The sequence below is a fragment of the Mustela lutreola genome, chromosome 1, assembly GCF_030435805.1.
Source record: "Mustela lutreola isolate mMusLut2 chromosome 1, mMusLut2.pri, whole genome shotgun sequence".
In the NCBI taxonomy this organism is placed as follows: domain Eukaryota; kingdom Metazoa; phylum Chordata; class Mammalia; order Carnivora; family Mustelidae; genus Mustela; species Mustela lutreola.
Genome location: NC_081290.1, coordinates 238,547,646 through 238,555,167, shown reverse-complemented (window position 1 = coordinate 238,555,167; position 7,522 = coordinate 238,547,646). Strand labels below are relative to the sequence as shown.

The following is a 7,522-nucleotide window of genomic DNA, read 5'->3' as shown; positions in this document are numbered from 1 at the left end:
TCTTCTAGTTTAAAGACCAACACTTTCTTCTGAATAATTTGCTTTTTCCTGAAGAGCTTCTATCTGATGAAGAATTAAGGAAACATACATACATAACTACCAGCAACCATGCACCTTTTACTCAATGTTACATGTGAATCATGGCAATGACATCCTACAGTATGAACAGTACTAAGATTATGTGTCTGAATTCTCATATTCTGGCATTTTTAATGAGACAAAGCCTCAACCTGAAATAAATTTTTTGAGAAGAAAATAAATGGATGAAAGACACAAATGTTTCCAAAGTTGGATATGAATGACACTGGGGAAGACAAAGGGATGTGCAGAAATACCTTGGATTTTGCAGCCACACAAACCTGGGATCAGTTTCTAGCTCTGCCTCTTGCTGTCTATGGAATCAGAGTCACGTTACAAGAAGTTGTGGATCTTCTGTTTCCTCACCTGTAAAAAAGGAAATAATCATACATACCTCATGTGATTATTGTGTTAAAAATGATATGATTTGAATGAAAAGACCCAGCACTGTGTATATAACAAACAAATGCTCAGTTACTAATAATTTACTCGAAATAATCAACTCGCAATTTCTTGTACATGTAAGAGTTCAAATATTTCTGTGTCCTTAAAAAGGAGCAAGGATAAAGTAGTAACACGTCCACTGCAACACTAGAGATAGGCTCCGAGGAATGGTCACTGAATGGCAGAGCCATATTTAAGTGAAGCTTGTGTCATTTGAGATAAGGCCCAAATCACTTACTTCACTGAATGTAATTACAAATTAATTAGTTTATTTGTTTTGGAAAACTACATTGAGAATCCATTGGGATAGAGAAATTAATGTGCACCTCTATTGGGACAGAGAAATAACACATAAACATGATGATATAAAAGTATATGAGTGAAACACATACTCTGTGTTTCCACTTATTTTTTAAATGAAAAAATTAAACATTCAACTCAAATTGAAAATAATTATAACATTTTACTATCATTGCAGTTGATTATTAGATCAAGATGACTAATGTGGCTGTGACATTTTGTGGCATTTCTGAAATGTGACTATGTTGAGTGGCCCAGGTTTTCATGTCACCTATGTTTAGAGATAACTTGGGTTTGCTAGTACTGTTCAATTTACAAACATGAATCCACTGGAATTGTAATATTATTTTCAACATAAGTGATGTACATTTTTTAAAAATCACATATATTTTTCTCATGTAATATGGATCTGTCCTAGGACACTTGACACACACACCATGCTTGTTGGTGGCAGACATTTCTCACACACATGCTATTCTCTCTCCCCTTTGCTAACTTTGATCCACCAACATGTAAGCTTTCTAATAAAACAATGAAGCTCACCCTAACATTTTTCTTAGGACTCTGCCATCTACAAATGCCACATAGACTGGCAGGTTGTCAAAGATACATGGCTGCAATCTACTCTGGCTCTATTCTTGAACCATGGCCACAAAGCAGAAGGTTCTCTAAGGTTGAAAGTCAGGTTCCTTTGATTCTGGGAATGAATCCATCAATCAATGACCTTCAGAACAAAGCTAAACCTGATAATCCACATTAGGAGGGCCTAACAGCTCAAACACCTCAAATCCAGCAAATTAGGAAATGGACATGCTGTGAGACTCCCTCTGTCCTAGAAAGATACTATTCCTTTAGGTTTTAAGGAAGCCCGACTATGGCTGATGAATGATAGAAACAGGTACCACTGATTCCACAAAAACATTCCAGATCCTATCTGGGAGAATTAAAGTCCCTTCATTCCTGTTCCTCTCCCAACATTCTGTTCACATCACTTGATTAGTACCATTACAGGTGGAAGATATTGTTCTTTCCCTGGAATGAAAGTGCAGTGTTTATGATTAATGATTTTGCATCCCTATTAAATGGTGTAATGCTGGGAATATAGGACTAAATAGATGTTTGTTGAATTAGTGTTAAACAATTTTTAGAAAATCTATGCATTAGATACTATGCTAAAACCTAAAAGTAGACATACTTCTATCTCTATCTTTACCCAACTACAAATCATTTTATGATGGTATTCACCACTCCACACCCTTATTCTTAGTCATCTTAGATCTCAGGTTTAAATATATTTCACCCTTGAAGTGTCCTCTGACACCCTGGACTAAGTTACAGTGTCACAGTGAGTAGTTTCAGAGAACCCTGAAATATGTTCTGCACTTTTACACCTTTACTTATGTAGACACTAGTGTAAGTCATTGCTCAATGTCTTCGTTTTTGTTTTTGTTTTTGTTTTGCCTACTTTCCTACATTTCCATGAGGGAGGGATCATGTCTGCCTTGTTCCACACTTTCTTCTTAAAACATTGCATAGAAGGGGTGCCTGGATGGCTCAGTCGGTTAAGCATCTGCCTTCAGCTCAGGTCATGATCCCAGGGTCCTGGGATTTAGCCCTGCATCGGGACTCACGGGAGCCTGCTTCTCCCCCTGCTTGTGCACTCTCTCTCTCTCACTGTCAAATAATAAATAAAATCTTAAAAAAAAAAAAAAAACACTGTATCATACATAGCTGTTTAAAAAAAAATGAATGAGTGAATAAATGAGTGACCTACTTTTTAAGATTTTTATTTTACTGTGGTATATCTAATATGAGATGTCCTCTTAAGAGGCTTCTGGGGGCACACTACAGTACCGTTAACTACAGTATAATGTTCTACAGCAGATCTTTAGGACTTCCTCATCTTGCTTAACTGCAACCCTGTGCCTGTTGATTAGCAACTCGCCATTTCGCTCCAGCTCCAGCTTCTGACAACCATCATTCCATTCTCGAGTCTGTGAGTGACTATCTTAGGTACACCGTAAAGTGGAGTCCTACAGTATTAGCCCTTCTGTGACTGGTTTATTTCACTTGGCATAACGTCTTCCAGGTTCATCCACACTGTCACATATTACAGAATTTCCTTCTTTAAAAGACTAAATAATATTCCATTGTATGTATAGATGCCAACCTTGCTTTATGCACTTATCTGTCAGTGGACATTTAGGTTGCTTTCATATCTTGGCTCTTGTAAACAATGCCGGTGTGGACGTGAGAGTGCTAAAATCTCTGAGATACTGACTTCAGTTCTTTTAGATCGATATCTAGAGGTGGGACTATTGGATGATATGGTAGTTCTGTTGTTGACTGAGGAAACTTCATACTGTTTTTCATAGCAGCTGCATTCCCAGCAACAATATACAAAAGTTTGCTCTTTCTCCACATCCTCACCTAAACTTGCTATTTTTTTTTTTTTTTGCTAGTAGACAGCTTGATGCATGTGAGGTAATATCTCATCATGGTCTTGATTTGCATCTACATGAAGATTAGTGATGCTGAGCATCTTTCTTTGTACCTCTTGGCCATTTTTATGTCTTCTTTGAAGAAATGTCCGTTCAAGTCTTTAGGCCATTTTTAAATTGAGCTACTAGTGTTTTTGCTATTGACTTGTTTTTATTCGATTGTTCTTTACATATTTTGGAAATTAACCTCTTACTGGATATATGGTTTGCAAATATTTTTATCTCATTCCATAGTGGCCTTTTCACTTTGGTGATTGTTTTCATTGCTGTGCAGAAACTTTTTAAAAATTAATTTATTGTTTAATTTTTTATTATTTTTAAAGATTTATTTGTTTGTTTGACAGAGAGACACATAGTGAGAGAGGGAACATAGCAGGGGGAGTGGGAGAGGGAGAAGCAGGCTCCCCACTAAGCAGGGAGGCCAATGTGGGGCTCCATTCCAGGACCCTGGGATCATGACCTGAGCTGAAGGCAGATACTTAATGACTGAGCCACCCGGGTGCCCCAGTGCAGAAGCTTTTTAGTTTGATGTAGTCCTTATCTATTTTTGTCTTTGTTGCCTGTGATTTCGATGTCATACCAAAAAAAATTATTGCCAAGAACAACAAGAAAGTTTTCTCCTATGTTCTCCTCTAGGGCATTTCTTCTTGGAGTTTTAGTTCTTAAATATAAGTCTTTAATTCATTTTGAGTTGATTCTTGTGTGCAGTGTAAGGTGAGAGTTCCATTTCATTCTTTTGCATGTGGAGATCCAGTTTTCCCAACACCACTTATTGACGGACTGTCTATCCTTTCCTCACTGAGTATTTTTGGTGCCCCTGTCGAGAATGACTTGACTGCACCCGGATGTGTTTATTTTTGGCTCTCTGTTTTATTCATTGCACTGTATGACTGTCTTTATGTCAGTACCATAGTGTGGATTATTGTAGCTTTGCAATATTGTTTGAATCAGAAAGTGTGATGCCTACAGTTTTTTTTCTTCCTTCTTAAGATTATTTTGGCTGTTTGGGGGTCCTCTGTGGCTTTTTGTTCATTGAAAGATACAATTAAGAGAGCCAAAAGGCAAACCAGAATGGAAGTGTAACTTTAAAATGTACAAATCTGACAAAGGACTTGTATACAGATTACAGTAAGAACAAATCAATAAGAAAAGTACAATATGAGAGTAAAATTGGCAAAAGACTTAAAGAGACATTACACAAAAGAAGATGTACAAGTTGCTGATAAATATATATTTTTTAAATGCAGAACATAAGAGGTCCAGAGAGATGAGAGGAACACTGCCTGATTACTTTGTTATAAAATCTGTGACTAGTCCGGGATTCTTTGGCGTTATCTTTTTTAAAAACTGTGGGTAAATAACTCCAACCATCAGAGAACCGAGATGCCAGGACTTCTTCAAGCTAGCTCCTTCTATAATGGTCTTTATATCCCTATTTGCAAAGAGTTACACTGCCACAAATTTATTTGCCGGGAACATTGAACTGGGGGGAGTCGGAATATACTCTTGCTCTAGGACTCATGTGACACACACCACTTTGGTAATAATTGGAAAATGCTATTTTACTCTTGAAACAGGATTAATCGAAGTCATAGGGAAGGTTCTGGAGGCAGGGAGGTAATTAAGGAGGCTGAAAACTCTCCAGGCTCACTCACGAGCCCCTGAAATAAAGCCATGACAGAGTTGCAGCGATGAACACCTTGGCGGATGTTACAAAGATATTTCAGGCCTGCGGCAGCCTGGGTGTTTATTGAGCTTGACTTTCTGTGGTGTCTTTCTTATTTTTTTTAAGATTTTTATTTGTTTGACAGACAGATCACAAGTAGGCAGAGAGAGAGAGAGAGAGAGGAGGAGGCAGGCTCCCTGCTGAGCAGAGAGCCCGATGCGAGGCTCGATCCTAGGACCCTAGGGATCATGACCTGAGCTGAAGACAGAGGCTTTAACCACTGAGCCACCCAGGCGCCCCAGCCTGGGTATCTTAATCCATAATTTTATACCCTGGAAATACCAACTGGCTTGCTGAAAGCAAGCTCCACTGGGCCGTAGCCCCCTCCCCAGCACCACACCCAGGCAGTTCTTCCTACTATTCAAAGGCTTGTCAGCACATGTTCAAAGACAAGTGTCTGCATTCAAGCCTTTGAGAAATACGAAAAACTACTGGGAATTCTCGAAGGAGCTCTCAGAGACTCAGCCTTCAGAGTTCCTTCTGTGTTACCTGGATTGAGCTGTCTTGGTGACAAAACTATAGAATAAATTCTTTAGGTCTGTCTTATTTTAGGCGGGAATAAAATTTTTCAAGACTCCAGCATAACTATTTCAAAAGATTATGATAACCTGGTATAAGACAGGAGAAAGTGACCCAGACTGGCAACACTACCATCGTTTGCATTTCCATTGAATACATGATGCTTTCTAAGATGTTAATTTACAAGACGCTATTTTAAAAATATAGAGCCTAACAGAAGAAAAAGAAAACACTCTCTAATCATGGACTGTAAACAATGAACAAAGAGAGAGAGACAAAGTGAAATTATATTTCCCAAGTCTCCTAACCCTGAAAGGTACATATTTAATTTGAACCCAGCTGAATTTCATGAAATATTCTGGGACTCCAGAAAATTATAAATTAAGGTTGACATTAGTTAACATACTGGTATTTTGTGTTTAAGATAGTTCTTCACATAAAGTGATAAGGCTAATGGAAAACATAAGCATCTATCACATATGTTCTGAAAACTATCATTTTTCAGTTTCTGGAATCACACTGAATTTCTTTTAAAATAACCGATGTCTTCTAGCCATCAATTTTCTCATGGTCTCTTCCGCCACTTTGTTTCTCAGACTGTAAATCAAGGGGTTCAGCATGGGGATCACCACTGTGTAGAACACAGACACCACTTTAATGTGGTCAGACGAGTAACCTGACTTTGGTATGACATAGACAAATGTGACTGTCCCATAAAACAAAGTGACTGCCCTGAGGTGAGAAATACAAATAGAGAAGGCCTTGTGTCCTCCCTCGGGGGAATGCGTACATAGGACGGAGTGCAGGATGTATAGATATGAAACAGCTATGATGACCAGTGTGATTACAATGACTGAGACCCAGCTGAGACAACAGGAGATACTTCAGCAACATAAATACGGGTACCAGAAAGTTTTGCTAATGGTGGGAGGTCACAGAAGAGATGGTTGATTTTATTTGGCCCACAGAAAGTCAAGCTCAATAAACAGCCAGTAAATGATGACCCATTCACACGTTGCCCCAGATAGGGAACAGCCAATAGGATGATACAGACTCTGGAAGGCAGAGGGTAGAGTAGAGAAGTGGAGAACAGATGCCCACAAATAGCGATCACGGGTCATGGCAGCCAGCAGGAAGCACTCCACCATTCCAAAGATAACATCAGAGCCAGGCTGAGCTATGCAACCAGCGACAGGAAATTCGATCATGCTGGGCATGACTGACGTGGGACACCCAATATCCATAAAGGCCAAATGGCTGAGGAAAAGGTACATTGGGGTGTGAAGCTGAGGGCTTCTGCAGATTAACATGATTATGCTGATATTGCCCAATATGGTAGTAACATAGATTCCTAGAAAAACCACAAAGAAGACAGAGCAAAGTGTAGGATCCTCTTTTAACCCCATAATGAACTCCATCACCATTGTGTGGTTTTCGGTCTCCATCTTATTTGTAATGATACCTATTGAAATAAAAACCAGTGTGTATTAAGGATAAGTTAAATGATCTCATAGGTGACATATTTACTTTACTATTCACCCTATTAAAAAATTAAAACCGGGACACCTGGCTGTCTCAGTCAGAAGAGCGTGAGGCTCTTGATTTTGGAGGTAGGCATTTGAGCCCCTATGTTGTATGTAGAAATTAAATAAACAGACTTCAAAAAAATCAAAACACAGATCCCTTTTGTCTAGTTTACACTCTACAAAATGTTTCCAAACATATTTACATTATGCAAGATTTGAGACTATTAATGTCCATTACTTTAAGGCCAAAGATACAAAGAGACTAGTGACTCAGATCAGAGCACAGTTAACACTCACATTTGCATCATTTGATTAGTTCAAGTTGTTGAGTGAACACTTAAATCTGATGAGAACCAAAAAAGTCAGCCTGATTGACCTTAAGTTAGTGTTTAGCAATATCCAATTTGCTATCTTGTTCACCTCAGAGA

General features: G+C 38.5%; 1 pseudogene; it reads right to left on the bottom strand.

Moving 5' to 3' along the window:
- Positions 1 to 6,098: 6,098 nt before the first annotated feature.
- LOC131821906 (olfactory receptor 5P4-like) lies at positions 6,099 to 7,013 on the bottom strand (annotated as a pseudogene).
- Positions 7,014 to 7,522: the final 509 nt, after the last annotated feature.